This window comes from Chironomus tepperi, unplaced genomic scaffold, assembly GCF_022539635.2.
Source record: "Chironomus tepperi strain 1889 unplaced genomic scaffold, CSIRO-AGI_Ctep_v1 contig_337, whole genome shotgun sequence".
In the NCBI taxonomy this organism is placed as follows: domain Eukaryota; kingdom Metazoa; phylum Arthropoda; class Insecta; order Diptera; family Chironomidae; genus Chironomus; species Chironomus tepperi.
In genome coordinates, this window is record NW_027226459.1 from 390,766 (window position 1) to 403,624 (window position 12,859).

The 12,859-nt window shown below is 34.1% G+C and overlaps 1 protein-coding gene across 1 annotated transcript in view; it reads left to right on the top strand.

The window, feature by feature from the left end:
- The first annotated feature begins 1,053 nt into the window (after positions 1-1,053).
- The window catches only part of LOC139093719 (uncharacterized), a 113,879-nt gene continuing 102,073 nt past the window's right edge, over positions 1,054-12,859 (top strand). The window contains exon 1 of the mRNA XM_070644536.1: positions 1,054-1,268. The gene's annotated coding sequence lies outside the window, so the exon portion shown is untranslated. The remainder of the gene's footprint in view (positions 1,269-12,859) is intronic.

Consider the following 12,859-nt stretch of genomic DNA (forward strand, 5'->3'; position numbering starts at 1 on the left):
ATGAAATCAAACAATTTAGAAATCGTGCTCTTATTGCGTAACGCGAAAAATTAAAATTTTCTGAGACAATTTCTATTAAAATTACAAAATTCATTTATTTTCATTATTAATACAATTTATATCAATTTATGTATGTACATCAGCTTCCTACTGCTTCTTTGGTAATCATTTCGATTAAGAGCTTATTTCATCTTCAAAATACATAAATGGAATAGAGATCAATTAACTTCAATCACTTCCAAAAACAAAAACTCCTTCAAATCACAAAAATCTAGAAATAAATCAGAATCAGCAAAAAATTGTTAAATTGCAAAATTGAATTAAAAACTCACGATTCTTCAGTTATTAATGAATAATTCCCATCCCATCCACATCAATAATTTGAAAATAAAGTAAACTGGTAGCAGAGTTATTGAAATATAAGCGTAATAACTTAAATCGTCGATCATATCTTCAAGAATTTTTGTTTTGTTTACCTTTTTCTGATGTTTTGTGTAAAAAATTAATCCAAGTCAATAGTTCGGTTACTTAGATTGATGAATTTCCATTTTAGAACTGCTTAATATTGATTTTTATTAAGAATTTGAAATCCTAAATTGGAATAAAGGATGATTAGTTTATGAATCCTGAAAATCCTCATTCTATTTCCCAAAATTTCATCAAATTAAAGTTACGACGATATTCCAAAACATTCAGTACTTTTTGCACAATTTTCAAATAATTTCGAACCGTTGAAAAAATGTTTTAATTGTTTACATTTCAAAATTAAACAAACAGTTATGATTAATTGTTTTTCCTAGCAAAGTGAAAAATATTTGGGCTATTTCCTCTCATGTAAACAGAACACACATAAAATTTCCTCACAAGTTGCGTACTTAAGATTTGTTTCTCGAATAAAACCTTTCCAAGTGTTTATTCACAATCCATGTTTAGTCTCATCATTCATATGAACGAGTACGGAAATCAATCTAATGGATATCTGTAGCATGCGTAAAAGGATTTATTATTGCTTCAAAAACGTGCGAAAGTGATAACAGCCACCCGGAACATTATCTGTTTGTTGAACTTGTAACCATTTATTCGTGAAAATTTGAATGAAACGGTCGCGCTTGACTGTGGTGTTGTGCGATAAAAAAAAGAACGTGAACAATTGTGAACGTGGATTTATGTGAGCCATTTATAAATATTCAAGTGATGTGAAATTGAAGTGTTAAGGAGTATTGACACTTTTTACGTGGGAAATTGGAATTATTGCATAAAAAAGCTAGGTGGGTGTAAAGTTTACATAGAGAATATCTCGTTGATTCCTAAATTGAAATTGGAATACAGGTAGTCTTCCCGAACAGCACGATCTAGTTGTCGACGTCTCTTCATATTCGCATAGATGGTGCAATTCGGAACAGATCTTAAATTTATAGTCAATTCCTTGTTAAAATTCAATTTTAATCGAAATCAATCTATTTATATCGAGGAATACCTGTATTTACATGATACCTGATCAACTTATAACACTTCCATTATTAAATGTATTCATTGTTGATAACTTGATATAATCCAATCAATGTAATTAGGTACGACATTAAATTGCAAATACTCAGAAATAGATTACACATATCATCTACATAAATGGATTGGATGTCATATACAATCAGGATTTTAAAGTTTTCATTCATGTTATGTTTACCACACACTTCATTAAATTAAAAGCAGAGTTTAAAGTTGACTTGACTTTTTCTATGCATAATCTAAGGTGACTTTAAGAGATGATTAATAGAATGTGATGGAATATTGAATTGAGAAATATTGCAGGAAGTTGGGAATTTATAATTTTAAAGTATAATGCCTGTTTTTCATGAAAATTTGAGTCAGAGTTGCAAAACAAGTGCCTGTAACAGACAAAAACCGTACAAATTCTTGAAAATTTCCTACAAAAGCCCATTAAAATTATCAAGAATTTGTACGGTTCTCGCCTGTCACGAAACCTGTTTTGCAACTCTGATTTGAGTAAAAGTTCTCGAAATCGTATCCAAGACTTCCTAGTTGAGATTTGTCGAGTTAAAGGCTTTAAGAAGTCTAAAGTTAAAGCAATTTTTCTGATTACGATACACAAAACCCTTATAACTTGTTATATAGTTTGAGTATAGCTCTAGAATAATCAGCTGACCACAAAATCTCAAGTGTCACAACTGTAACAGCAATTCTCAGAATCATTATAATATTGTGTGCACGATTTCATAACCTTAGTTCAGAGTATGTTCGTGACAAACTGTTTAATATGTCCCAAAAAGCTTCAAATGTGACATGAAAAGTATGGCGATTGGTGTCATACTAAGTGTACACTAGATAATTGAGTAATTCTCCATGATTTTGACCATAACTTTTCTTTGACTTCAAACCAGAAGTGACACAAATGATGAAGGCTCGACCACGGAGCTTTTAATGTTCCACCAGGGACTTCGCAAAAACTCTTTTATTATCAACAAATGGGAACCATCTAAATTTGGTCACAAAGAAGCTCCATTTTAACTTTAAATTAAAAATTCATTTTACGAACAAATCCTGGAAAGTCATTCATTTGTGGCTAACTATGTCTCGCTCGAAAAAAGATTTAATATTCACTGCCTTAGCTGTATCTGTCAATTTATAACTTTATACAAAAAGGATGATCGAAGCTGAATTTAAATTACTTAATTCGTGTCCTGAATATTGATTGATTCTCGAAACTTAGCAACTTCCACTATTCGAACGCAAACTTCTTCAAAGTTTTTGATAAAAATATCGATTCCCATTCCAGTTTTTAAAAATATCCTGCTACTCCCCTCATATTCCTTTGTATTAATAAGTTTTTAATGATATTGAGGAATTTTAATCAATGTAAACGTGCTGTAACCAATCGAAAGCTATAATATAATTAAAAATGTTGGAAGACTCTACACATCTTCTACTTTTGTTTCTAAGTAGTATCTTGTCATTGAACCTTAAATACGATATCGACAGTCATCGAATATGAATAAGAATGCTTCCAAATATTCAACTTTTAGTTGAATAAGATCACTTAAGTTTGGTTTACTAGACTGTGAATAATGAGTATGGATTCACTCAAAAATTAATTTGTGGGGAAAGGGACTGTTCACAAATGATGTTACACTTTTCAAATAGCATTGAGAATTTAAATTCTTGTCAAAAGAAAATAACGGTCATTTAAAATTTAAAAAATAACGGAAGTTCAAAATTCAAAAAATGGAGTTCAAAATTGAACTTTGGGAATTTTTTGCCGCGAACTTTTAGTAGAAAAAAGAATTTTTCGGAAGGACGCAGATTTAAACAAATTGAGGCCTGCAGCTGTGTGAAGGTTCATACAATATTTAAATGAACATTATTATATTAACGGCACAGCATTAATCGACATCATTTGTAAACAGCCTGTACCAGTAATTAATTTTTCGTCCATCAAATATTTACAAAAGATGTGAGACGTTAATCATCGGATAAAAGGAAAGAAAAAAAATCTGGCGGGAAGAAGAACTCATTAAAAAAGAAGTTGCTGACCATCAATAAATTTGGATGGAAGCTGATGAAAAATTTAATGTTGCTATTAATCCCTAGAAAATTGAATCAGCAATATTAATTCCTTGAAAAATATTTATTACGGAAGCTTAAAATTGGATTTTTCATTGTAATCAATCAAAAGAGAACTTTGTGCTTAATTCTCGGATAAATCAGTTCAATTGATTTGTTTTCTTCCTTTCATTGTGTCATGGTCACTTGACTAACGCAATTATGTCCTTTAACTTTAAGTTGAAGCTTAAAAGTCCTCGAAATTAATTTTATGCAAATTGCTTGAATGCGATTTAAGATTATCGATATTCAGGCCACGTTTGATATTATAGAAGTATTGGCTACGCTGTCCTGATGAAGGTCAAAGGACCATTATTGGAAGATGTGCCGACAAATCTTCATTGTTTTAATGTTATTAAAACCTCATTTTTGTAAGTGGGCTAATTATTTAAAGTTAGTGAACAGCCTGTGTGCAGTCAAAAAATTCTGAAAATGCCATTAGCCGTAAGGCGTTTGCGTCTTTGGTCGAGGCTTACCGCGAAAGTAAACGATTGTCCACCACTAAACTAGTCGCTTGAAGCCATACCATGGACTTTAAGCTTCAATACTTCCAAAATAGCAGTTTCTAAAACTAGCTCTACCGCTTGCTAATTCCCGATTCCAAGTACAATACTGCCTCGATCGAAAGCTTCCTTCCTAAACGTTAAATAACTCCCGAACGTTCTCTAAGTGATCCTCAGTATATTTTAGTATATTTATTTTTAAATAATAATTTAAATTCCATTAAAAAATCCAAACTGTCAAAAGAAATCATACCTGTAATCTTCTGTCTACAACACACAAAGTTTTGCCCGCATCCTATTAAGTATGAATGGAGATGAATATAGCAAAAACTTTTCTAGACCCAAGTAGCTTCTTATTTACAGTTCGTGAATTGATTAGATGGCTATAATGAAGACAATCAATTGTAGATAAAGAACTTATTAGTCAGGTAGGCTAGCTCTTCAACATACTTTACGTTTTGGATCTTAATGAATAAAAACTTTTTGTGCTACATGTTCCTAAAAGCTCTTGATTAAAAAAGAAGAAACATTCAGAAGTTTAAATTGATCGACTGGAATGTCGTTGGGGGGAATGTTCGGAAATTAGATAGAAAGATCACAAGGACGTCCAAAGAGTTCATGCAAAGAAGCTGTTGACTGAGACAAGCTTGGCAACTCTGATGGAGGCCATGGATCACAATTAATCTGTACGGTCAGTGAACTAAGGGAGGAAGAGCTAACAAGCATCGAATAGCCTACAATTTCGCTACAAAGCACCAAAGCCTTTAACATTCCTCATTATCAAAATGAAAGAATGTATCAAAATATAAATACCTAAAAGAATCATGTCTTTAATATATTAATGTAGAAATCACGTCTGAAAGCTTAAATGGTATTAAATTATTTATTCTATACTTATTTATCCTTTTTCTTGTAATTCTATTTTTGTAAAGCTTGAAGGAATTTTCTCGTATTATTTTTCTATATTTGATTATTATTCATTATTTCATTTTCATTGAATCAAGCGACAGCTGGATCTCTGTTAAGCATATTTAACGTTTTTTGACAATTTTCTCGATAATTCCTATGTGCTTGACAAGCTCTTCTTCTGATATACTTTGTAGCCATATTACTATACCATATTATACTAGGTGTGATGTCAAATGTGAGTGTAGGCTCAGAATTCCGATATAATTCAAAGTTCTGAATTGATGCTTGATTCTGGAAATGAAAAGAGATTTTGAAGAATTCCAACGAATTCCTGGAATCGATGAGTAGAAAAGAATGCCAAAGTCCTTAATATTCCGAACTGACAGAAGTTCATAAAGGATAGAACTAGCTTGAGACTATATCTGCACAGCCAAGAAAGTAAGGAAGTAAGTAAGAATTTGTACAAGCTTTGTGATGTGGCCAGCAATAGAGTCAGATGGAAGGTCTTTTGTAATAACCAAGGCTCCAAGTCGGAGCATGGTTCCAGTAAGTAAGTGAGTAAGTAAGGAAATAATCTGAAAACTGGAAGAATTCGATCCGACGACTTTTAATTTATTTAGTTAAATTGGATCTAAGCATCTTATCAATTACTCCACAGAGGTATTTATCTGCTTATGATTCTAATTCAACTAAAGCTTCTCTTAATGATACACTTATGTTGTGACAAGAAAAAAATGAAACAAGGAACGTTTGGCAAATTAAGTAGCTCTAAAAATAGCATTTTTTGCTTCCCTCCCTCCACCGAACGTTCCCATCCCGAGCGACATAAACGAAGAAGGCTTTATTAAGCTTAAAGCTCTTTTATTAGCACCGAATGAATACCATCTAAATTGCTGGACTATAGAAGCCACACGGATACGATTTCTATTTTATGTTAATACAAGAGCCCTAAACGTACCGTATCGGAGCCTCCTTCATTTGTGTCGCTCGGAAATATCGCAATAGAAATTCAATCAAGCAATGATTCTTAGAAGGAAGATGTTGATAAAGAGAGTGTAGCACTTGATATTGGTAATTGGCAAAGGGCAGCAAAGGATAGAGTCAGTTTTAGACGCCAATTAAGAGATTCCATGGATACATACACAGCTGATCTGCACGGCCATCGAAGTAAGTTATTAAGCATTCAATCAGAAATCCTATCACATCATCAACCACAAATTAAATCAAATAGAAAATATCCTCATTAATATTCAATAAATTGATCCTTAATGTATATCTAGAAATAGTAAGTTGACACAATAATAATAATAGACACAATTAGTTCCAATATATTAATTAGTATTCCTATAAAAATCTGATTTATCAATTTTATTTATTATCAAAATATTATGACTTACAATTAATCATTGTCTTATTGCTAGCGGTATGTTAATAATACAAAGAATGTATCCCTTACTAATGATCAAAAAATTTGAAGCACGGGATGATTAATTGTCAATAGGCTTATGTACTTAAAATTCATCCCTTTTGTAATTTTATGGGTGAAATTCTTGGAAAATTTAGTCCCGAGTGACATACATAAATGATTAGGCTCCGTCATGGAGCTTTTAAAGCTCACCTAAAGCTCTTTTATTAACACTGAATAGCAGCCTCAGAGTGCCATGACATGTTAATAAGAGAGTTTTACCGGAATCTTAAAAACTCCATTTCAGAGCCTCCTTCATGTGTGTAGCTCGGGACTATATTGCAATGCTTCAAATCTTCAATCACTAGGCAGGTCTCATAATTTAAAAGTAATTTATAGTTTTATTTTTGTTTTTTTTTTTTTGTTTTCTTTTCCTTGGGGATAAATTAATTATGATTTTGATTAATTAGGATTATTAAGGAAGGAAAAAAGAGCCTTTAATGATTTGATGCGTGAGTGTGGGATGAAATGTTCTATTAATAGACGTTAACATTAGTAAGAAATGTTTGTTTATGGGACATATCAGAACATGATATGGACGACACACTTAGAAGATGAATTTAGTGAAAGCTAAGTCCGAGCAGCACATTGTGTTTGGTAGGACACTGCTACGTAAATAGCAAGCTATTGGAGATTGGAAAATGGCAGCCAATAATAGAGTCAGCATCAAAAGTCAACTAAGAGAGGCCAGCCATGGATCAAAGTTGATCTATACGGTCAGCAAAGTAAAGCACGTATGGCTATGTCGCCGCATAGACGAAACGACTCGAAGTTGATCTGACGACACTGTGACGGCTGATTTCAGTTCGCCACATTGTATCGCTAAGGTAAACGTGATACAAGCTGGTTTGACATTTCCTTATAAACGTTAAGATACAAAGTTGCGCCGACAGCACTGTGATGGCTAATTCGACCCTTGCTTACGGCGCACAATACGGATTGTCAAATTATGCCTTCGGGTAAACGTGATTCTAACTGATTTTAAGTAGGTTAACCCGAAGTTACCCAGACGACGGCGACTTGATGGCTAATATCGAGAATTTTTTAAGGTGAAGAATGCGAATTGCTTCAATTATGTCACTCGGGTAGCTCACATCAAACAAGACATTTACGTCAGAATATAAGCATCACTTGTATCTTCCGCGAAATTAAAGCAATTGAATGATTGCCATAAAGTTAAGTAATCCTTCAGTCAAGAACCTAAGTTGAAATTTTGAAGTATTTTGTTCTGTTTATGCAAATCATCCAAAATATCTTGATCCATAAACATCTTTAAATGAATAAGAACTTAATATTCCCAAAAAAAAACCATTAACATAAACTTTTATCCAACCTCAAGCATCAAATCGAGTCTCTTTCCATCCTTGGGATTTAAATCATAAATCAATTACTTTTCTATTAATTTCAATGAATAAAGGAAGGGACAAAGAACTTTTTATGGAGGAATTAATTTGAGAAGAACAGATTAGAAAACGATTAAATTATTTTTCGCCTCAGATGTTTTGATATAGCACTGTGTAAAAATGGAATTTTCTAGTCTTATAATTGGACAGATTTGAGATAATGAAAAATTTAATTATTCCGAACTAGCCTGAAGCTTCAGTTCTCGATTAATAATTATTATCCAACGCGAGTAATAGACTAATTTCCCAAATCGACCCGTAGCCCTTAATGATCATTCAGATATTAACGTAACTCAAAAAATCGACCTCTCTGCCAAATCGACTTCCAGCCCATAGGATCGTTCACTTATTGCGCAACGCTTTTACGGGAAATGAAAGAGGCTGAGATTTTGGGGAATTGCGGAAGCTGAGGGAGATTGGGGATCCCAAGAGAAATTGGAGAAACCGAGGGTAGATAGAGAATTTGAGGAAAATTGAGGATGCCACTGGAATTGAGGAAACCGAAGGGGATTTGGGAAAACCGAGGAGGATTCGGGAAACTGAGGAAGATTGAGGAAGCCAAAGGGAATTGGGGAAACCGAAGGGAATTTTGGAAAACTGAGGAATATTGGCAAAGCCAAGGGGAATTGAAAAAGCCGAAGTCTGACTCCGAAGTTGCTGGTAGATTCCGAAGTATTTATCAAAATCAGGACGTTAAAGGATAGAGGAAAATACTATCCAAAACTCCTCGTCTGAAGAGTGGCTACCCCACAATCAAACTTGGAATGTCAAGGTTTACAAACCGATCATATTCGAAATCAATTTGTACAAAGAAATCAACATTAAGTTGCCATTTACTGCAAAGGAACGACAATCAAAAAGTCGATTCTTCGCGTTATGTAACAAGTGAACATCCCCATAACCGAAAATGAGGTTATGTCTGCACCATTGACAGAACAGAGCTCCAAATCTTAATCAAGTCAAGTGGACATTTCCTCATGAAATCCGAGTCAACTTCCATCTCTGATTTACAGATTTACAGTAAATCAAAGTCGCAATATTGAGTTAAAATGCGTAAAAAAAAATTTAGAATGGACTTCATTCATTTTCATTTCAATTCGACGGAATGGAGGCTTTGATCCTGATAGCATTTGGTATTAATACAATAAGAATTTTTTTTTATATCAATTTTTATTGCTGGAAGTATTTCAATATAATTTCTTCAATGAATTTCACATGGCTGCATACTGTTTTATTCAAATATTAACAAAAAAAAAAAAGGAATTCAATTTCAAACGTTTCCCCGGGTTTCGGCAGCAATGGATAGAATAGATGAATGAAAACAATTTAGAATGTCTTTTGAAGTTGAATTTAAATATCCTTCGGTGGACTTTTGTTGAAAATTATTGGAAGGATAGAAAGATTTTTTTTGTGAATAAAAAAGGTAAATAGAGCTGTTTATTCCAATTTTTGTTGAAGTTTGCACATTGTTACTGGAACTTATATGACTCAATATTTACATCATACTGCCCCGATCAACATAAATTGTAATGTTGCCAGTATGGCACCGATGGACAACATACTTAGATCTAGAGTTGCAAGACAGGCACCTCTGACAGGCAGAACTATACAAATTATTGGTTTTTATTACAAAACCATACAAATTATCAAGAAATTGTACGGTATTTGTCTGTCACAAGTGCCTGATTTGCAATTCTGCTTAAGTCCAAGTGGGAACCAGTTGCCCAGAACAACTAAGTTTCCGAATTGATTCCCATTTGCTACTAAGTATGCTGCCCCTCGGCGCCATGATGACAACATACTTCGATATGTGTCAAGACCGGATATAGATTTAGATGCAGATAGAAAATTGCCAAATCAGGTTGATTTTGCTATAAATCCTCAGTAAGTGCAAGTCTTTACAATATTGTTTGAGTTTGTTCTTCAATCATCCTCAACAATGTTTTTTCATGAATGCAGTTTGAAATGGAATTGAATCATATTCACACCAAATTTTCAATTTGGGTGAATATATTGCTTTTGGTATTTTGAAATTTCAGTTTTTTTAATTTCCTGCATCAGGCTTACAGAATTGACAAATATTTCCAATGGTGGAAAGTCTGTGCCTGAAAATACCAATCCAACAGTGAAAACCGCATCTTGATTGGTGCTTCCTGTGCCGAGAAATCGCAAAAAAACACTTTCTGTTATTTAGTTAGTTAGTTAGTTAGTTAGTTAGTTAGTTAGTTAGTTAGTTAGTTAATCAGCACGATATCTCTCTTCAAACTCAATACTAAGACTTCGGGTTTTTTGCTTCTGGTAGGGAATGGGTATGGCAAGAACTGTATTGTTTTTGGAGCCATAAGATACTTCCATTGAGGCACAAGATGTAAAAAACTGTCTTTTTTTGGTCCAAATTATAGTCGATTATTGCAAAATAAATTTTTGTAAACAAACAAAAAAATAAATTGAACTGAATCTTATTGGATCTCATTTTAATGGTCTGGAAGTGAACTGGATCCTACTGGATCTTGTTTTTATGTATCTGGAAGTTGTATGGATCCTACTGGATCTTATTATAATGGTGTAGAAGTGAACTGGATCCTACTGGATCTTGTTTTTATGTGTCTGGGAGTTATATGGAGCCTACTGGATCTCATTTTAATGGTCTAGAAGTGAACTGGAACCTACTGGATCTTGTTTTTATGCATCTGGAAGTTGTATGGATCCTACTGGATCTCATTTTAATGGTCTGGAAGTGAACTGGATCCTACTGGATCTTGTTTTTATGTATCTGGGAGTTATATGGATCCTACTGGATCTCATTTAAATGGTCTAGAAGTGAACTGGATCCTACTGGATCTTGTTTTTATGTATCTGGGAGTTATATGGATCCTACTGGATCTTATTATAATGGTGTAGAAGTGAACTGGAACCTACTGGATCTTGTTTTTATGTGTCTGGGAGTTATATGGATCCAACTGGATCTCATTTTAATGGTCTAGAAGTGAACTGGAACCTACTGGATCTTGTTTTTATGCATCTGGAAGTTGTATGGATCCTACTGGATCTCATTTTAATGGTCTGGAAGTGAACTGGATCCTACTGGATCTTGTTTTTATGTATCTGGGAGTTATATGGATCCTACTGGATCTCATTTAAATGGTCTAGAAGTGAACTGGATCCTACTGGATCTTGTTTTTATGTGTCTGGGAGTTATATGGATCCTACTGGATCTCATTTTAATGGTCTAGAAGTGAACTGGAACCTACTGGATCTTGTTTTTATGCATCTGGAAGTTGTATGGATCCTACTGGATCTCATTTTAATGGTCTGGAAGTGAACTGGATCCTACTGGATCTTGTTTTTATGTATCTGGGAGTTATATGGATCCTACTGGATCTCATTTAAATGGTCTAGAAGTGAACTGGATCCTACTGGATCTTGTTTTTATGTATCTGGGAGTTATATGGATCCTACTGGATCTTATTATAATGGTGTAGAAGTGAACTGGAACCTACTGGATCTTGTTTTTATGTGTCTGGGAGTTATATGGATCCAACTGGATCTCATTTTAATGGTCTAGAAGTGAACTGGAACCTACTGGATCTTGTTTTTATGCATCTGGAAGTTGTATGGATCCTACTGGATCTCATTTTAATGGTCTGGAAGTGAACTGGATCCTACTGGATCTTGTTTTTATGTATCTGGGAGTTATATGGATCCTACTGGATCTCATTTAAATGGTCTAGAAGTGAACTGGATCCTACTGGATCTTGTTTTTATGTATCTGGGAGTTATATGGATCCTACTGGATCTTATTATAATGGTGTAGAAGTGAACTGGATCCTACTGGATCTTGTTTTTATGTGTCTGGGAGTTATATGGATCCTACTGGATCTCATTTAAATGGTCTAGAAGTGAACTGGATCCTACTGGATCTTGTTTTTATGTGTCTGGGAGTTATATGGATCCTACTGGATCTCATTTTAATGGTCTAGAAGTGAACTGGAACCTACTGGATCTTGTTTTTATGCATCTGGAAGTTGTATGGATCCTACTGGATCTCATTTTAATGGTCTGGAAGTGAACTGGATCCTACTGGATCTTGTTTTTATGTATCTGGGAGTTATATGGATTCTACTGGATCTCATTTTAATGGTCTAGAAGTGAACTGGATCCTACTGGATCTTGTTTTTATGTATCTGGGAGTTATATGGATCCTACTGGATCTTATTATAATGGTGTAGAAGTGAACTGGATCCTACTGGATCTTGTTTTTATGTGTCTGGGAGTTATATGGATCCTACTGGATCTCATTTTAATGGTCTAGAAGTGAACTGGAACCTACTGGATCTTGTTTTTATGCATCTGGAAGTTGTATGGATCCTACTGGATCTCATTTTAATGGTCTGGAAGTGAACTGGATCCTACTGGATCTTGTTTTTATGTATCTGGGAGTTATATGGATTCTACTGGATCTCATTTAAATGGTCTAGAAGTGAACTGGATCCTACTGGATCTTGTTTTTATGTATCTGGGAGTTATATGGATCTTACTGGATCTCATTTAAATGGTCTAAAAGTGAACTGGATCCTACTGGATCTTGTTTTTATGTATCTGGGAGTTATATGGATCCTACTGGATCTTATTATAATGGTGTAGAAGTGAACTGGATCCTACTGGATCTTGTTTTTATGTATCTGGGAGTTATATGGATCCTACTGGATCTCATTTTAATGGTCTGGAAGTGAACTGGATCCTACTGGATCTTGTTTTTATGCATCTGGAAGTTGTATGGATCCTACTGGATCTCATTTTAATGGTCTGGAAGTGAACTGGATCCTACTGGATCTTGTTTTTATGTATCTGGAAGTTGTATGGATCCTACTGGATCTCATTTTAATGGTCTGGAAGTGAACTGGATCCTACTGGATCTTGTTTTTATGGGTTTGGAAGTTGTATGGATCCTACTGGATCTC